General features: G+C 43.1%; 1 protein-coding gene across 1 annotated transcript in view; it reads right to left on the minus strand.

Moving 5' to 3' along the window:
* med27 (mediator complex subunit 27) overlaps positions 1-20,358 on the minus strand; it is a 343,086-nt gene that overhangs the window by 283,082 nt on the left and 39,646 nt on the right. The window lies entirely within an intron of this gene.

Genomic DNA, 20,358 nt, shown 5'->3' on the forward strand with positions numbered 1-20,358 from the left:
TGGAGCCAGTGAAGATTTTTGTAGAACTGAAAAAACCTGTTCTACACATTAAAAAATCAGGCGCAGGTTACAAATTAGGCGTCCACAATGAGGTGGGGGGGGGGGGGGGGAGGGAACTCATTAAATTCTACAATAAATCCTTATTTATACTTCTACAGATATTATACAAATAAATCCAACCTGAATAAACATTTATAAGCCAAGAAACCATCTTCCTACCTGTGTGAAAGTGCTTCAGGCACGGAGAATTCGGCAGCCGTTCGTGCTGAGTGGGAGGGGGAGAAAGAGAGCGAGAGGGGGAGGGAGAGAGAGAGAGAAAGGGGGAGGGAGAGAGAGAGGGGGAGGGAGAGAGAGAGGGGGGGGGGGGGGGAGGGAGAGAGGGAGGGGGGGGGAGGGAGAGAGAGAGAGGGGAGGTCAGGTCGGATCGGATCCAGTCCGGGAGCGGGAGTCGGGTCCAGTGGGGGGGGCGGGAGCACGGGTCGGGTCGGGTCAGTCGGGGGGGTGGGGGTGGGGCGGGGCGGGAGCGCGGGTCGGGTCGGGTCAGTCGGGGGGGGGGGGGGGGAGCGGGTGTCGGGTCTGGTCGGCGGGAGGGGGGGGGGGCGGGTGTCGGGTCTGGTCGGGGGCGGGGGAGCAGGAGCTGGCCATGGGAGGAGCCTTATTCACGCCCCAGTGAGGCCATTCGGCCAGGGCTAGGGGCTGCGTGCTTCGGGCCCCTCCCACACAGTTCGGCGCCTGGAGCTACTGCACTTGCGTGCCCACTGTAGCGCGCATGTGCAGAGGTCCCGCCACTTTTTTCAGCGCAGGGACTTAGCTCCGCCCCCCCCCCCACAGCTCGTGCTGGCTGCGCCGAGGGCCAGAGGACCTGCAAGTAGGTGGACAATACCGAGGATTTTTTTAGGCGCCGTTTTAGGCGCGAAAAATGGGCGCCCAGCTCGGAGGGGTGCCCGTTTTTTTTCTTGTGGAAACTTTGGCCCATTATGAGGAGGCAACCGACATGGTAGACAGGGGGCAATGCAGTGGATGAAGTGTGCATGAACTTTGGGAAAGCCTTTGACATGGTACCACTGAAGAAATGATAAAAGGTCACAGGGAAATGGAATTAGGGCGAAGGATAGCAAATGGAATTCAAAATTGGTTAGAAGGGAGACGACAGAGTTGGAGTTCAGCAAGGGAAGTTTTTCCAGAGTGGGTGAAAATGGAGATTAGTGTCACATTAGTTCTGGGGCCAATACTGTTCACTGTGTGCATTAATGTTTTGGATATAGGCCTAGGGAAGTGGTGTTGAAATTTGAAGGTGATATTAAAATAGAAAGAAATATTTACTCTTATATTCACTGGAATTTAGATGAATGAGAGGAGATCTCAGAAATATATAAAATTCTGTCGGGATTGGACAGGTTAGATGCAGGAAGAATGTTCCCAATGATGGGGAAGTCCAGAACCAAGGGTCAGAGTCTAAGGATAAGGGGTAAGCCATTTAGGACAGAGATGAGGAGAAACTTCTTCACTTAGAATTGTGAACCTGTGGAATTCTCTACCACAAAGTTGTTGAGGCCAGTTCGTTAGGTATATTCAAAAGGGAGTTAGATGTGGCCCTTACGACTAAAGGGATCAAAGGGACATGGAGAGAAAGCAGGAAGGGGATACTGAAGTGCATGATCAGCCACGATCATATTGAATGGTGGTGCAGGCTCGAAGGGCCGAATGGCCTATGCCTGCACCTATTTTCTATATAGCCCTAGAGGAAATGGTGTTGAAATTTGCAGGTGATATTAAAATAGAAAGAAATAAAGACTTGCATTTATATAGCGCCTTTCACAACCACCGGACGTCACAAAGCGTTTTACACCCAATGAAGTACTTTTGGAGCATAGTCACTGTTGTAATGTGGACAGGAGGTAGTTAATTCTTTATAAAGTTAAATGAAACTGCAAAGGGATATTGATAAAAAGGGGGAAGGGGCTAAAAAGTGGCAGATGGAAGTCAATGACAGCAAGTATAAAGTGATACATTGTGGTTTAAAAAAAGCATCAGTAATTATACTCTGAATGGAAGTAGGGTCAGTGCTGTGAATGAGCAGAGGATTTGGGATACAGGTTCGCAGGACATTGACAGCAGCACTTCAGGTTAATAAGGCTGTAACAAAAAAGGCTTTTTATTACAAGCCGTAAAATGTAAAAGCCAAGGAGGTAATGATGAGCTTATATAAAGCATTGGTAACAACTCAATTAGAGTCGTGTGGGCAATGTTAGGCTGCACACGATCGGAAGGACATTCAGTCTTTAGAGAGAGTGAAACACATTCACTAAAATGCTGTATGAGGAAATAAGAAGAAAAATTGGGGCTTTTTCATTAAAAACAATGCAGATTACAGAGAGATATGATAGAAGGTGTTTAAAAATATGCAAAGCTGGGACAGGGTACATAGAAACAGAAAGTTTCCAGTAGTTCAGAGGTATAGAATGAGGGGCCATCGATACAAGATTAAATGTTGAAGATTTAGAACAGATAGGAAGAGAAGCTTCTTTCAACAGAGCTACAAATCTGTAGAAGTCACTCCCAGGGTTAGTGGTTGAGGCAGAAACTAGGTCAACATTCAAGGTTAGATAGGATCGGTGCATAAGGAAAAGGGATATAGGAACATGGTAGGTAACTGTGATTAGGACTATTTGCTCATGTGGCTGATAAACGGCGATATAGACCAAATGGCCTGTTCTGTGAGTGACAAGGGACCTGCCAATACAGCAACCAGGACCAGGTGGTAAGAATTGGCAGAGACAGTGATTGGCAACACCCCAACTCCCAGTGTTCCCCTCTAATATAAAATGAGATTTAATGATCTCAAGGTTAGCAAAGGAAAGTGCAGCAGCTGCAATTTGCCGTTAATGTATATTACGGCACAATGAAATACGGCAAATTTACTTTTTACGATTCCAGCTTCAGTTTTCCTTAGCTGCTTGTCTGTTACCCATTCTATAATGGGATGTTAGATCGGCAAATACTAGGACGTAAATGTAGGAATATAGGACATGATGTAATTCTGATCTAAACCAACCAATCGCTTGCACGTTAGCTAGAGTGGACTTAACTTGTACCCACCCTCACTTCCAGAAGAATTTAGGGTGGAACTTAAAAGGTGGCGTAAAACCAGCGTACCCTCTCCAAAATTCTGATTCCCTTCCCTCCTCTCCCCCAGCCCCACCCTCCACCTCAGTTAGACCCACTAGGTTTATACCCTACCAGACCATCAAAAATTGAGCCACCATTTCCTTCTAAGTCACTCTGCTGTGATATAAATGGACAAAGCTAATTTCCTATGCTCCATACATATTTTACAAATCACTGCAGTTACACAGTGGTATGTTGGGGTGCTACCCGTGTTGGTGACCATAATTTCCTTGCCACACCTCCAGTCAGCAAGAGATGGCACAGGCAAGTGACTTCACCAAAGGGACAGAAAATCTTAAGAAGAAATCAACCTGCCCATCTAGTTTCAGCACGTGCCAGAAACGACTTGTGACACAGGGAAGTGGGAAAGAGTTTTTTAATTAGTGGCCCCAATATTATAAATGGTAATTAGTGATGTGTTATTTTGTTAAAAGTGAAATCTTATAATAAAACAACAAACATTAGTCTTAATAGTTAATCAAGATGGCCCCTGATTCACAGACTCCTTGAGATGACATTTTGGCCCAACAAAAATGGTAGAAAATTAAACCAGTCCATCATACAAGAAATATTTAGGTTTGATTTGGAGAAACCTCCAATTGCAAGAAAAGGCAATAAAACTCAGGTTTTAAAATCCCAGGCTTGTACTAAAGCTTACCTACATGACATGAAAAATACAAAACACATTTACAGATACAGTTTTTAGAACATTACCGTAACCAAATAAGTGCTCCAGGACATCATTTGCAGTCATACTAAATATCATACATTAAGTCCTGCCCCTTCAAGAACTTCTTAGCCAATAATCCTGGCAAGAGAGCTCAAAATTCCATAGAACACCCATAAGTACTGCAGCAATCTTCGTCAGCGTGTCTGCGAAGGATGAAGAAAGGATGCTGTACTTTAGTCTGAGACACAGAAAATAGTCCCCAACCAAGACGGCAAGCAGCAAAGTCATGGGTGATTAAATAATATTTTACATATCCTGCAATTTTCCATTTCTGAACTACATTTTCAACCCATCGACTATGGATGGATAATTTTGTTTGATACATTGGGTGAAATGGGATTATAAAATTAGATTTATTTTTGTGCAACAGACAGAGTGGCATCAAATGCTGCCAGACAACACGGTGGAAGCTTGGTGCTCGTTTTGCTCAGTTACCCAACACTTCTTGTACAAACCAGCTGTAGCTGGGGCGTGTTTGTTGAGTAGGAAGCCCGAGAAGAGGCATGGCTGCTTCAAACACTGGTGGAGCTGGACTTACCAAAACCAACTGTATCATGGCAGTGGGTATTTGTTTGTAGCTCCAGGCTTAAAATTGATGCATCTTACTGTTTCATGATAGCCTTACCGATTGAATTTATTTTTGCAATGGTGCAGGTTGCATACACCATGTGTAGAGCAACAATGGGTAGAGCAGTAGAGAGTGAAAGGAGCTGCAGTTGTCAGGGAATTTGGACATGGAGCAAAAATTAGCAACGATAGTAATCTATGTAGTCAAGTGTACATGTTCTAGCCATGCTACTTATGTGGGTATGCATATATACTATTAATAGTTTAGGTAGAGAGGTTATTTAATTGCTTTCTAGACTGTGCACTTGGTATTAAATCCAAGTTTAAAACTATCAGACCTTCCACTCCAAAGGTTCAGTCCCCCACAGGAATACCAACAGCAATACTGTTGCTTTTTGAGGGCATATTACCATTTATATATTTTTAAACCAGTTTTTCTCTCAGAGAACCCATTTCCTGTGGCCAAGAAAAAGCATGTAACCTGTTCCAATGCCTCTGCTAATGTCACTCTTCAACTGGAGAAAGAACTGTAAACTCAGGTTAGCCCTCCATTTGACATCAGTAAAACTCCGTGCAAGATCACATCAGTCTCACCTTAATGGCACTGTATGCTCCATGTTGCCCCCCCTTCGCACTGGAGTCCCAGGATATTGGCTTCACCCAAAGGACAGGTGAAGAAAGATATTGGCTGTACAACTATATTAATAAAATTAAAATTCAGACCAGGTTAAATGTATACCCAGCCAGAATTACCATCCCTGAAGATTATGCAGTGCCTTCTAGTGGAAAGTATACGTGTGCAGATGTCAGGTGAAGATGAGATCAGTGTGCCAACAATTCTTATCTTTAAAATAGCATTTGAATTAGGTCAATAGAGAAGTGCCAGAGGGAAGGCAAAGATTTCCCCCACATTTCTCAGTGTGACTTTAAAATGGCCAGAAGGGAATCCTGTTTATAAAAGCGCAATGGTTTAAGCCACAGGGAAGGGAAGAATGTTTTTACACCACTGCAGATTCTGTACATGGAGCCATTAGCACCAAAACGTACAAGAACTTTATTCTGAATGCTCTTAAAAATCACCGTTTCTACCGGTAGAAGAGCCAAGCTGCCAGATTTGCAATATTTAGGATAAATTACCCCAGCTTTTTGCCAATGTGGCTCCCACTAAGGCACTGGAGACCACATCCATCAACATTAATTCAGCTTAACCATAATGCAGGCCCAATAATTCTCCATGATTTTATAAACACAAACAAAAATATGAATCCTCTTTTCCACACATCTTCCCAAAAAGGGAGAAAAATTAGATTAAAATAAATTAAAATTCTTTGTAATGGTTTTAATGTCAAGACTCCCTCTGTTTTTTTTTTAATTGAACACAGCACTTCATCATTCTTTACAGCATCTGTTAAAAAGTATACATCATAATCTAGATAAAAGATTTCTAGAAAGTCAGCTCTCGACTTCAGAATGCATTGTGCTAACCTTTAAGCAAGGACACTTCTCCAGAAGGCACATCTCATTCTCAGTATAACATACAACATTTGAAATTCAAACAATTGATTTTATTCACTCGGACAGCACGGTTATATAATATGCAAGGGTCAGCAGTTTGCATTTGTTTGAAAGGACAATATCAATACTTACCAAAGCATATTCATGCAGAGGAGAGGTTTGCTAATCCAGCCTAATCCTCCAGTGGCCATGTACCATACTCTTCTGACTGTGGGAAAAATCTAGGAAAACTTCCAAATGCTGCTACAGCTGGAGAGAAAATGGTCAGCAAAATCTCTCCATGCAATTGTACAACCGTGATAACTGGGGTGGCATTCATTACCCAATGTTGGCACGTTTGAAGAGAATCTTCTCAGTTATAATTCTGAACCGCTCGGTCGCTTATTGAAACCAATGAAAATGTGAATAAAGAATGATTGAGAAATGCAATGAAAAAGGCCTTCATTTCAACTGTAGTTCCAGGGTTGATTATTCTGAAACTTGACTTTATAACCTCTGCAAGTCCAATGTCAACGTAAAGAATGAGTGACTGAGCCAGTCGGCAGAATGAGTGGTGGGTACAGGCTGCTCTCATATCAGACCATTACAGCACTGCACAGATTTTGGGACAATAGCCTGAGCACCACTCTCCCGAACGTACCATACAAGTCAAGTTACCAGTCGAAATGTAATGGTGGCAAAGTACGTGCCAAGGGATGCACAAATGTGAAGCAGCCGTGACAAATTGGCAACCCTGCATGCACAACATACTTGAGTCACGATCGTCAGTGACATGCAAACCATACCAGGTTTTCTTCTACACCCATTTTGATTGGGACATGGTTGCTGCTGGTATATAAATCTAGCAAAAACTTATCTAAAGTGCAAGATTTTTTAATATAATTTTACTGTTTGAATGAATCATGAGACAGGCAATGCCATAATTTACCAAGACATCAGCAGAGGGAGTTCGTAAACCCAAAGGTTGTATTGCCGCCATTGCAATATTTTAAACAGGCCAGAGTTTCACTGGCAGGAACTAAAACCCAGAAATAAAATGGCCAACTTTGATGCAGATCATAATAAAACCCAGTAATTTCACATTCATTTGGCCACTGGCTGTGGAAGCTGGCAGGCAAAGTTAATAAAAATAGCTAAGCATTACCATCAAAGGCAAAAATCAAAAAGGGCCACATTACAGCAAAATTCTAAAAGGAACAAGGTGTGTTAAAAAGACATGCCTGAAGGCTCTGTGCCTCAATGCGAGGAGTATTCATAATCAGGTGGACGAATTAACGGCACAGACAGCAATTAAGGAATATGATATAATTGGCATCACGGAGACATGGCTCCAGGGTGACCAAGGCTGGGAACTCAACATCCAGGGGTATTCAACATTCAGGAAGGATAGACAGAAAGGAAAAGGAGGTGGGGTAGCGTTACTGGTTAAAGAGGAAATTAACACAATAGTAAGGAAGGACATTAGCATGGATGATGTGGAATCTGTATGGGTGGAGCTGCGGAATACCAAAGGGCAGAAAACGCTAGTGGAAGTCGTGTACAGACCAAACAGTAGTAGTGAGGTTGGGGACAGCATCAAACAAGAAATTAGGGATGCGTGCAATAAGGGTACAGCAGTTATCATGGGCGACTTTAATCTACATATAGATTGGGCTAACCAAACTGGTAACAGTACGGTGGAGGAGGATTTCCTGGAGTGTATTAGGGATGGTTTTCTAGACCAATATGTAAAGGAACCAACTAGAAGGCTGGCCATCCTAGACTGGGTGATATGTAATGAGAAAGGACTAATTAGCAATCTTGTTGTGCAAGGCCCCTTGGGGAAGAGTGACCATAATATGGTAGAATTCTTTATTAAAATGGAGAGTGACAGTTCATTCAGAGATTAGGGTCCTGAACTTAAGGAAATGCAACATCAATGGTATGAGACATGAATTGGCTAGAATAGATTGGCGAATGATACTTAAAGGGTTGACGGTGGATAGGCAATGGCAAACATTTAAAGATCACATGGATGAACTTCAACAATTGTACATCCCTGTCTGGAGTAAAAATAAAACGGGGAAGGTGGCTCAACCGTGGCTAACAAGGGAAATTAAGGATAGTGTTAAATCCAAGGAAGAGGCTTATAAATTGGCCAGAAAAAGCAGCAAACCTGAGGACGGGAGAATTTCAGAATTCAGCAGAGGAGAACAAAGGGTTAATTAGGAGGGGGGAAAATAGAGTATGAGAGGAAGCTTGCTGGGAACATAAAAACTGACTGCAAAAGCTTCTATAGATACAAGAAGAGAAAAAGATTAATGAAGACAAACGCAGGTCCCTTGCAGTCAGATTCAGGTGAATTTATAATGGGGAACAATGAAATGGCAGACCAGTTGAACAAATACTTTGGTTCTGTCTTCACGAAGGAAGACACAAATAACCTTCCAGAAATACTAGGGGACCGATGGTCTAGTGAGAAGGAGGAACTGAAGGAAATCCTTATTAGGTGGGAAATTGCGTTAGGGAAATTGATGGGATTGAAGGCCGATAAATCCCCGGGGCCTGATAGGCTGCATCCCAGAGTACTTGAGGAAGTGGCCATAGAAATAGTGGATGCATTGGTGATCATTTTCCAACAGTCTATAGACTCTGGATCAGTTCCTATGGACTGGGGAGTAGCTAACGTAACAGCACTTTTTAAAAAAAGGAGGGAGAGAGAAAACGGGGAATTATAGACCGGTTAGCCTGACATCAGTAGTGGGGAAAATGTTGGAATCGATTATTAAAGCAACGCATTTAGAAAGCAGTGACAGGATCGGTCCAAGTCAGCATGGATTTATGAAAGGGAAATCATGCTTGACAAATCTTCTAGAATGTTTTGAGGATGTAACTAGTAGAGTGGACAAGGGAGAACCAGTGGATGTGGTCTATTTGGACTTACAAAAAACTTTTGACAAGGTCCCATACAAGAGATCGGTGTGCAAAATTAAAGCAAATGGTATTGGGGGTAATGTACTGACATGGATAGAGAACTGGTTGGCAGACAAGAAGCAGAGAGTGGGGATAAACGGGTCCTTTTCAGAATGGCAGGCAGTGACTAGTGGAGTACCACAGGGCTCAGTGCTGAGACCCCAGCTATTTACAATATACATTAATGATTTAGATGAAGGAATTGAGTGTAATATCGCCAAGGTTGCGGATGACATTGGGTGGTGGTGTGAGCTATGAGGAGGATGCTAAGAGGCTGCAGGGTGGCTTGGACAGGTTAGGTGAGTGGGCAAATGCGTGGCAGATGCAGTATAATGTGGATAAATGTGAAGTTATCCACTTTGGTTGCAAAAACACAAAGGCAGAATATTATCTGAATGGCGGCAGATTAGGAAAAGGGAAGGTGCAACGAGACCTGGGTGTCATGGTACATCAGTCACTGAAAGTTGGCATGCAGGTACAGCAGGCGGTGAAAAAGGCAAATGCTTTGTTGGCCTTCATAGCTAGGGGATTTGAGTATAGGAGCAGGGAGGTCTTACGGCAGTTGTACAGGGTCTTGGTGAGGCCTCACCTGGAATAGTGTGTTCCATTTTGGTTTCTCAATCTGACGAAGGACATTCTTGCTATTGAGGGAGTGCAGCGAAGGTTCACCAGACTGATTCCCGGGATGGCAGGACTCACATATGAGGAGAGACTGGATCGTCTGGGCCTGTATTCACTGGCGTTTAGGAGAGGGGATCTCATAGAAACGTATAAAATTCTGACGGGACTGGACAGGTTAGATGCTGGAAAAATGTTCCCGATGTTGGGGAAGTCCAAAACCAGGGGACACAGTTTAAGGATAAGGGGTAAGCCATTTAGGACTGAGATGAGGAGAGACTTCTTCACTCAGAGTTGTTAACCTGTGGAATTCTCTACCACAGAGAGTTTTTGATGCCAGATCATTGGATAGATTCAAGAGGGAGTTAGATATGGCCCTTACGGCTAAAGTGATCAAGGGGTATGGAGAGAAAGCAGGAAAGGGGTACTGAGGTGAATGATCAGCCATGATCTTATTGAATAGTGGTGCAGGCTCGAAGGGCCAAATGGCCTACTCCTGCACCTATTTTCTATGTTTCTATCATGCTTACAATGATCTACATTCCTGGATAACCTCACCCATGAGAGAAACAACGCAATGGCAGGACATTCTCCTCCCTCAAGATTTGTGCTGGAGTACAATGCCAAGAGCCCCAGGGGCTCTACAACACCTCACCCAAATGTTTTTCATATATGGATCTGTGGGACATTCAACTGAAATGGGCATCACAACTGAGCCCAAAAGTCACGTCTGCAAATGCACACTTTCCAAAAGAATTCACCAGATAATGATCAAGAGCGTATATCCTGACTAATGTTTCCTCAATTTAGTCCAGAGCCCAATTGTACTGCACTATTCCAGTCTCAGGTGAGATCAGCCAACAATAGGATGCAATTTGAATCGAGGATCTTTCTCAGTTTGACATTGAACAATCCATTCACTGATTGAGCTATCGGAGAGCAAACTGCAGAACATGTAAAATGATTTGCCCTAGACCAATTATAATATAACTGATAGCAATGCAAATAATTTATAAGTACACATAATTCAGGTAACTATACATAAGAACATAAGAAATAGGAGCAGGAGTAGGTCATACGGCCCCTCGAGCCTGCTCCGCCATTCGATAAGATCATGGACCCAGCTCCACTTCCCTGCCCACTCCCCATGACCCCTTATCCCATTATCTTTTAAGAAACTGTCTATTTCTGTCTTAAATTTATTCAATGTCCCAGCTTCCACAGCTCTCTGAGGCAGCAAATTCCACGGATTTACAACCCGAAGAAATTCCTCCTCATCTAGGTTTTAAATGGGTGGCCCCTTATTCTAAGATCATGCCTTCTAGTTCTAGTCTCCCCAGTGAAAACATCCTCTCTGCATCCACCTCGTCAAGCCCCCTCAATCTTATACGTTTCGATAAGGTCACCGCTCATTCTTCTGAATTCCAATGAGTAGATGCGCAACATACTCAACCTTTCCTCCCAAGTCAATCCCCTCAACTCCAGAATCAACCTAGTGAACCTTCTCTGAACTGCCTCCAAAGCAAGTATATCCTTTCGTAAATATGGAAACCAAAACTGCATGCAGTATTCCAGATGTGGCCTCACCAATACCCTGTGTAACTGTAGCAAGACTTCCCTGCTTTTATACTCCATCCTCTTTGCAATAAAGGCCAAGATTCCATTGGCCTTCCTGATCACTTGCTGTACCTGCATACTAACCTTTTGTGTTTCATGCACAAGTACTCCCAGGTCCCACTGTACTGCAGCACTTTGCAATCTTTCTCCGTTTAAATAATAACTTGAACTTTGATTTTTTTTCTGCCGAAGTGCATGACCTCACATTTTCCACCATTATACTCCATCTGCCAAATTTTTGCCCACTCACTTAGCCTGTCTATGTCCTTTTGCAGATTTTTTGTGTCCTCCTCACACATTGCTTTTCCTCCCATCTTTGTATCATTAGCAAACTTGGCTATGTTACGCTCAGTCCCTTCTGCCAAGTCGTTTAATATAGATTGTAAATAGTTGGGGTCCCAGCACTGATCCCTGCGGCATCCCACTAGTTACCGATTGCCAACCCGAGAATGAACCATTTAGCCTGACTCTCTGTTTTCTGTTAGCCAATCCTCTATCTATGCTAATATATTACCCCCAACCCCGTGAACTTTTACCTTGTGCAGTAACCTTTTATGTGGCACCTTGTCAAATGCCTTCTGGAAGTCCAAATACACCACATCCATTGGTTCCCCTTTATCCACCCTGCTCGTTACATCCTCGAAGAATTCCAGCAAATTTGTCAAATATGACTTCCCCTTCATAAATCCATGCTGACTCTGCCTTCATTAGAGTTAAAGACTAAAGAACCTTCGGTCTTACAGAAGCTGACTGACCTGCTGTGTATTTCCGGCATTTTATATTTTTATAGATTTAGTACAGGTAACCGATATTTGAAAAACCAAGAGAAGATATTGAGACAACCATTGGAACACAACCACATAAATGGAACTGGATATTCAATATGTGCATTAAAAAGGATGGCAATGATTTAAATTTGTGAGCTAGACACCACTAAAAAAAATTCATTATATTTCTCCACTACTTTCCAAACTGATCCAAGCAGTGCTGTCTAGCCTTATTGTGATCCTCCATGCTAGCTTGATGTGTATATTATTGAAAGGAAGATAACCAAAGATCAATCACAGCCTAATCTTCCGGAATTAAAACTTAAGAATTTACGAGTTTTGAACAGTGTCGATATTCCCAGCTAAAGGTGGGTCACAAAATGGAATGGTGCTTCCATTGCCAGCAGCTGTAATGTAAATTAGATAGCACCAGCATTCCTTCTGGCACAGGGTGTTTCTTCCCCCTCGCCCCACCCCCAATGTTGCCAGAGGCATGGTACAATCAGAAAAACAAGATGGCTGCTGCCACTTTCTCCTGGCCACATGCAGCAATCAGCATTTGCAGACCAGCAATCCAATTTTAAAGTAAGGGAGGAAAGAGAAAATAAACCAATGCAACGCAGTGCTCCCCATGGCTCACCTAGTTGAAGAAGTGATTAACTGAGCCATACAACGTTTCAAGTTCAGTCTCAGCTGGGAAGACGATAGCGATGCTGCATTGGCCTCAGCAACACTTGATTGGGACGGAATCACCAGAGTTCCCACTTCTGATCATTATATTGCTTGACCCTTGCTGAAAGTGCATGTGTTATCACGCAAAGTCATGATCAGGCTCAACCGAGATGTTTCCTGCAATCACATAGCCTGCTCTCACACACGGTGTCTAGGTTCACTTATGTTGAGCAGCCACGTTGGTGTGGTACCAGAGGGCAACAACCACCCATGTAATTAATGCCTTCAGCAGGGAGGATATGGGATCAGGGAGAAAGGAAAGGAGAGAAAACTGGTGAAAAGGGAAAGGTAAAATAAAAAAGGCACATAATTCAGAAGACATTTAAATTGTGAGCATATACCCTTCTACAGGTTAACTGAATACTGTTGCCAAAGTGTTCTGAAAATATAACTTCACTTTCAGTGAGAGATATTTCAGACACGAATAGTTACTATTCATGCTTTTAATCTCTTGCAAAAAACTGGATAGTAACCATTAGTGTTTGTGACGTATTGCTCACACTTATTACTGAAAGTTAACTTGGCTATTCAGAGCCCTATAGTTAATTAAAACAGTGGGTGTTTTTTTCCCTCTAATGTTATCACAGAATACAATTACATCCTCCAGATGTTGTCAATGGCAGTTAACTGTTATATATTTTAAACAGTTGACAAACTCAGATGCTCTTCATATTAACAGCAACTTTGAGCTATGGAGAAGCTTCTGTCACAGCTCAAATAGTCCAATATCTTTTTTAAAAACAAAATACCATTTTAGGTCGACAGGGAAATTAAGAGTTTTCAAGCTGATGTCAATAAACTGTGGTCGAGACATGGAGCTCAACGGTCTTGGTGTTGGGTGAGGAAAAACAATAAGACGATCAAAGTAACAATTAGTCTTGTGGGGAGGTAATCAACCTTTGCCGGTATCACTGCCGGATCAGAAACTAATCAGGCCAAGTTAACTTGGTCAGTCTTTCATGGTCTTATGAAATGTTAATAACTATATATGCAACCTTGCAGACCCACAGCAGCCATTAAGAATGGTTTCCCTGGAAGTCAGAGCCTAGATTTTCAGACCAGGACTGCCCAATTTACCAGTGTGAGTCAGGCAGCCAGGATCGAAAAATGGCCCATAGTTCTACTCAACCAGAACTTCACCCACTTTAGCACCACCCAATTTTCCACCATCGCTCTGTCAGCTAGGGGAAGTGCCATTAATTTTTGCGTTGATGTAGGGGTAGAGCCAGGTAATGAAACGGAGGTGGAAACGGTCAGTGTTTATCATAGATAACTTAGGATAATTCAGCTTGGGACCAAACAGAATACCACGGTTGTGAATGGCCTACTATAGTCAGAGATGGGTGGGGATCGAGTCAATAGCCAGTGAGTGGATTTTCTGGTGGCGGCCAAAGAGGATGGCTTTAGTCTTCCCAATGTTTAGCTGGATAAAGATGGAATGTTGGAAGTCTACCAGCAAAAAGGAAATGGATTGATCAAGGAAGATGGTGAAGTATAGTGTTGGGTGTCATTAGCATACACGTGGAAGCTGACCTCAGTTTCAGATAATGTCACTAAAGGACAGCATCTGGATAAGGAAGAAGAACGAGAACAGAAGTTGGGTGATAAGGATGAAAGCCTAATTATACTTTCCATCACGTGCCCCACTCAAACCACCATGGTAGTGATGTAGCCCTCATCAGTCACACCTTGATCTCTCCCTACTCCTCTTCGAAGTACCTTTAGTTTATTCCACTTTTCTCAGCTCTCCTTTAAAATCCTCCATGTCTATAGACCCAACAAGATATCCGCCTTCCTTTCCTCCTTCAGCCTCTGCACGGTGACACCTCATCCTCACCAATTTCAATTCCCACTTTAGCTCCTCTGGTCCTCGTTCCTCTCAATTCACTGCCCTCCTGTCGTCCCTCAACCTCTCCTGCACCTATTCACTCCTTGGATCTTGCCAACCCCTGCACCTCTACTCCATAGTCTTGATCACTGACAAGGCCATCACTAACCATTTCCTTGAATCCTTCACTCATATCATAATATCAAGGAACCAACTAGGGAACAGGCTATTTTAGATTTAATATTGTGTAATGAGACAGGGTTAATTAGTAATCTTATAGTAAAGGATCCTCTGGGAAGAGTGTTCATATTGATAGAATTTCATATTTAGTTTGAGAAAATTTCATTTTTAGTTTGAGTGTGATGTGGTTAAGTCCAAAACGAGGGTCTCAAATTTAAACAAAGCCATTTACGGAGGTATGAGGGGCGGGTTGGCTGAGGTATATTGGGATGTTAGATTAAAAATGTACGACGGTAGATAAGCAATGGAAAATATTTAAAGGAATAATTCAGAATTCTCAACGAATATACATTCCGTTGAGGAATTAAAAACTCCACTGGAAAAGTGGTACAGCCGTGGCTAACTAGAGAAGTTACGGATAATATTCAATTTTTTTTAAATAAAAGAGGCTTACTATGTTACTAAAAATAGTAAGCCTGAGGATTGGGAGGGTGTTATTTGTTTTATTCGACCTAGAGCAGTTTCCAACCCTGTATCCTTTCCAACACGAAGATCACCTTCTTCTACCTTCGGAACATCACCTGCCTCACCCCATCTACTAGACACCCTTATCCATGCCTTTATCATCTCCAGACTTGACTATTCTGCATGGAAGGCACCCCAAAGGGATTAAAAGGAATCCCAAAAAGGAAATGGAGGAGTTTAGAAGTCAAATAATTCAGCTGTGGTTTCACTTCTCAGACATGGAATACTTATTGAAAGCCACATAGCATCAGATAATGGAATGAATCTAATTAAATCCAGTTAAAATGCTTCTCACTCATACAAAAGTGAGTTAAGACCACTAGGAAGAACAAAGTCTAAACAACAGCTGGGTGGAGTGGGTCAGTGGGAGAAATAAAATACAGTGTGTTGAACCTGTTTTGATCTGTTCCAACTTGAATCTGTCTCAATCCAGAACTGGTTGTTATGGGAATGTCCAACTGTCTCCCAAATGAGAAAGTAACTAGCACTCATAGATGAAGTGTTGGTGTGTATAACTAACAGAAATCTAAGGACGAAGAGAATATTTACCTACTTTCCAAAAGGACACTATAAAGGAGCCAACTCGAAAAATGTGTTTTTACTGGGCAGGTGGCAGGGTTGGAAAGAATGTTTTGCTGGGGCATTTCACAAATCTCCACAGCAGTGCAGGGTTCTGGCGTCAACCTCATAACGATGTCCGCAACGTCACTTGTTCATTCAAACTGGGGAAATAGAAGCCCCCAGGGCAAATGCAGCAAGTGCTGATGGAAGACCATTTTCTCTGTACCTTTGTCCATCTCCTGTACAAAGTATGAAATACAATTATCTTTGTCTTGCACTCAACATCAATCCTAACTAAATTGACGAAACAATTGTATCAATGCAATCAAAAGCTACCTTAACAGCATTCCACAGCTATTATGTTTGGCATTTAATAGCATTTTATTGCTGCTAACCTAATATTATGCCCTGATCAATACTGCACAGCAGACCAAGCTGCGAGTATTTTGTAGTTTGTTACTTGGTCCCAGGTGGCCAGCGATTTAGTTTTGCTGTTCCACAATAACAGTTAAATATGGCGCCAGAGCTCAATGGCAGCAGTGTTACTTAGAAAAGCAAATGAGCAGCAATTTTTCACAAAGGGCGCCAATGAAAGTATAGGTGATTGGATTGAACGCTCAGTACTCCAGTTCCTCGAGCAAGAGCGACAGGACTTTGTGGAGGTCACAGAGATGCATGCAGCACAACAGAAATTTCCACTGGTAGACTTTTCCATTCTCTTCCCCCGCACTCCCACATTCCATTCAGGTCCCTCGTTGCTGCCTCCTACCATCAAGCTTCCTGTTCCTGTCGGGAGCATGTGAAAAAGAGCAAAGGGGACGGATTGCATGCAAAGGAAAGTGATGGAAAAAGTACTCCCAAAATCAGAATTCCCCTCTTGATACAGCTGCATCTGCTCTCTTTACCCAGCTCGACGAGCAGGAATCCTGTAGACACGATCAATGAAATGTTGTGTAAAGTGCAGTCAAATCATTTCAAAACCACACCGAAATGACAACTGTTAGAAGTTCATTATCTTAATGGTCACTTCTTAAATAAAACAACAAAGTGAGGACAGGGAAGCAATTTTAATCAGGCACTGGGATAACACAAACAGATTAACTTCAGAAATAGTCCAATACAAAAAAGAAACACTTGGAAATATCAAATTCCCTCATCTCTGTCAAATTGCTTCTGGCGAGGTCAAATTTTTAAAACATTACCAATACAACTTGGAAAAAAAGTCAAGAGTAATTCCCCATCAGTACAATCTAGTTAGTATGTGATATTGTCTATGCTGATCCCCATCTATAATAGCACCTATACACATACACACACACACTTTACATTGCAAACACTGGCCACCAACATTCACTTCAAGGATAAGCTTCCAGCTGCAGCTCAGAGCTAATTTATTTCAATTTTGGGTGAAGCAAGAGACTTTTGCCCAATTTACAGCAGGTGCTATGCACTGGTCAACAAAACCAGGGATGTCTAACTTTTTCGAACAAAAAGCCACATACACGTGAAAACCAGTGAGTGGACCACACAGAATTACGCAAATGTCAACCTTGATGCACAAAAATGCACATTTCCGCCCCCCCCCCACCGCCTCTACCATGCACACAAAAGTACAAGATCTCCTATATGCACTAAAAGCAAGACCCAATACAAATAAAAGGTTAGCCCACAAATACAAAATGGGAGAACCCACCCCCTATACATGAAAGCTGGATCATTCGCACTCAAAAAGTAAGGCTACCATATACAAAAAAGCATGATCCCCAACACACTGAAATGTAAGACTGCAAAAATTAAGACCCCCATTCATCCAAAAAAAGCAAGACCCTCTCTGTGCACAAAAAGCAAAATCCAATCCCTTCATTCACACAAAAAGACCCTTAAAATTGAGATCTCCATTCACAAAGTGAGCCACCGCCCCACCCATACATTAAGAAACCCAAGTCCCCAATATACAAAAAGTCCGAGTCACAATAGACAACACATTGAGGCCCTCCCAAACTGCCCCATCGTCCCTCTCTTATACCCGCTCTTTCCTCTCCTTCCGCAACTTCAGCACTTTAAATCTCCCAGGCCTGAAGTTCTGGTAAAGGCCAATTCCTGATTGGTCGAAATAAGCCTATTTGCATCAATTAGGAAACAGCAGTCATTTCCAGCCCTCAGGGCTCAAAACATTTCAAGAGCTCAAGTTGAAATCGATGTGGTACGCAAGCTGACAAAGGAGGAAATGCCCAGGGCTTCACAGGTTGGATAAAAAAAATCATCATCATCATAGGCAGACTTGCTTCCACTCAAAGGTAAGTTCTTAGGTGACTGAACAGTCCAATACAGGAATTATAGTCTCTGTCACAGGTGGGACAGACAGTGGTTGAAGGAAAGGGTGGGTGGGGAGTCTGGTTTGCTGCATGTTCCTTTCACTGCCTGCGCTTGGTTTCTGCATGCTATTGGTGACACGACTCGAAGTGCTCAGTGCCCTCCTGGATGCTCTTCCTCTACTTAGGGCGGTCTTTGGCCAGGGACTCCCAGGTGTCGGTGCTCACTGGCCACCCATGCACTAAGTTTTAGAATTCCCAGACATAAACAATGGCAAGATATATTGTTTCTTCCGTTACTCACTCTGTAGGATTCCCTCGGATTTTCTCCTTTACATTTTCTTTTTAAAAGTGGCAACTTCAGCCAGAGTAATGTCCCAAGGCAAAACACAATGGCACCCCAGTGATTTGTCAAGTGTCATTTTCTTCACATGAGCCTGGCTAATGAATGTGGATCAGCGAATCAACCATGTGGCCATTACATAGAAACATAGAAACATAGAAAATAGGTGCAGGAGCAGGCCATTCAGCCCTTCTAGCCTGCACCGCCATTCAATGAGTTCATGGCTGAACATGAAACTTCAGTACCCCCTTCCTGCTTTCACGCCATACCCCTTGATCCCCCGAGTAGTAAGGACTTCATCTAACTCCCTTTTGAATATATTTAGTGAATTGGCCTCAACTACTTTCTGTGGTAGAGAATTCACCAGGTTCACCACTCTCTGGGTGAAGAAGTTTCTCCTTATCTCGGTCCTAAATGGCTTACCCCTTATCCTTAAGACTGTGACCCCTGGTTCTGGACTTCCCCAACAGTGGGAACATTCTTCCTGCATCCAACCTGTCCAAACCCGTCAGAATTTTAAACGTTTCTATGAGGTCCCCTCTCACTCTTCTGAACTCCAGTGAATACAAGCCCAGTTGATCCAGTCTTTCTTGATAGATCAGTCCCACCATCCCGGGAATCAGTCTGGTGAATCTTCGCTGCACTCCCCCAATAGCAAGAATGTCCTTCCTCAAGTTAGGAGACCAAAACTGTACACAATACTCCAGGTGTGGCCTCACCAAGGCCCTGTACAACTGTAGCAACACCTCCCTGCCCCTGTATTCAAATCCCCTCGCTATGAAGGCCAACATGCCATTTGCTTTCTTAACCGCCTGCTGTACCTGCATGCCAACCTTCAATGACTGATGTACCATGACACCCAGGTCTCGTTGCACCTTCCCTTTTCCTAATCTGTCACCATTCAGCTAATAGTCTGTCTCTCTGTTTTTACCACCAAAGTGGATAACCTCACATTTATCCACATTATACTTCATCTGCCACGCATTTGCCCACTCACCTAACCTATCCAAGTCACTCTGCAGCCTCATAGCATCCTCCTCGCAGCTCACACTGCCACCCAACTTAGTGTCATCCGCAAATTTGGAGATACTACATTTAATCCCCTCGTCTAAATCATTAATGTACAATGTAAACAGCTGGGGCCCCAGCACAGAACCCTGCGGTACCCCACTAGTCACTGCCTGCCATTCCGAAAAGTACCCATTTACTCCTACTCTTTGCTTCCTGTCTGACAACCAGTTCTCAATCCACGTCAGTACACTACCCCCAATCCCATGTGCTTTAACTTTGCACATTAATCTCCTGTGTGGGACCTTGTCGGAAGCCTTCTGAAAGTCCAAATATACCACATCAACTGGTTCTCCCTTGTCCACTTTATTGGAAACATCCTCAAAAAATTCCAGAAGATTTGTCAAGCATGATCTCCCTTTCACAAATCCATGCTGACTTGGACCTATCATGTCACCATTTTCTAAATGCGCTGCTATGACATCCTTAATAATTGATTCCATCATTTTACCCACTACTGAGGTCAGGCTGACCGGTCTATAATTCCCTGCTTTCTCTCTCCCTCCTTTTTTAAAAAGTGGGGTTACATTGGCTACCCTCCACTCGATAGGAACTGATCCAGAGTCAATGGAATGTTGGAAAATGACTGTCAATGCATCTGCTATTTCCAAGGCCACCTCCTTAAGTACTCTGGGATGCAGTCCATCAGGCCCTGGGGATTTATCGGCCTTCAATCCCATCAATTTCCCCAACACAATTTCCCGACTAATAAAGATTTCCCTCAGTTCCTCCTCCTTACTAGACCCTCTGACCCCTTTTATATCCGGAAGGTTGTTTGTGTCCTCCTTAGTGAATACTGAACCAAAGTACTTGTTCAATTGGTCTGCCATTTCTTTGTTCCCCGTTATGACTTCCCCTGATTCTGACTGCAGGGG

This window comes from Pristiophorus japonicus, chromosome 20, assembly GCF_044704955.1.
Source record: "Pristiophorus japonicus isolate sPriJap1 chromosome 20, sPriJap1.hap1, whole genome shotgun sequence".
Lineage (NCBI taxonomy): Eukaryota > Metazoa > Chordata > Chondrichthyes > Pristiophoridae > Pristiophorus > Pristiophorus japonicus.